This window comes from Brassica oleracea, chromosome C1 (genome assembly GCF_000695525.1).
Source record: "Brassica oleracea var. oleracea cultivar TO1000 chromosome C1, BOL, whole genome shotgun sequence".
NCBI lineage: Eukaryota > Viridiplantae > Streptophyta > Magnoliopsida > Brassicales > Brassicaceae > Brassica > Brassica oleracea.
In genome coordinates, this window is record NC_027748.1 from 33877076 (window position 1) to 33877887 (window position 812).

Below are 812 nucleotides of genomic sequence, written 5' to 3' on the forward strand. Positions count from 1 at the left end.
TTTAAAATATAAAATATAGATATTACGTAAATAAAAAATATAAGAAAGGGAAATAAATATTTTTAAAAATGGAAAAAATACATTAAGATTTAAACATCTATCTTAAAATGTAAATCTATCTTAAAATGGCAGTAAATTATATAAAAATGAAAATACCACATTAAAAAAACATGTATAGTTTTACATCAAAAAAGTCCCTATAAAATTCATTATTCCATCAACATCAACCTTACACTATCAAGGAAAACTTCAAAGCACTCGAGCAAAAAAAATGGTTCCACCATCAACTCTTGCCGTCCCAAAAACATTTAATGACTTTGAAGGAGATTTTTTATAACAACGAACTTTTTGTTAGGTGGATTCATTGTTGGGAAACTCGCAACTTCCAAAAGCCAAACTTATTCATGGGAATTGAATTGATTTTCATAGACTCAAAGGTATTCTTACAAATTTAAATTAATCTAATCCATAATTTTATTGTTAATATTCATAATAACTCTTTCATGATCAAACCATTACAGTTAATAACCATTCAAGCGTTTATCCCGAACACTTCTTTCCTCGCCGAATCATGTATTGGTTCATGTTGGTTTAGTATTGTTTTTGGTTTATTAACCGGTTTAGGATGGTCCTATTGTAAATATAATTTAAGGTGGTTTAGCATATATTATGCTTAAAATAACTTAAATTAAATAATAGTAATATTATGCTTAAAATATAATTTTAGAGAGTTTTCAAATATAGTTTACAGAACATTATAGGTGATGAATTTAATTTATTAAATTCGTTTATTACTTAAAACTAAGTTTTTT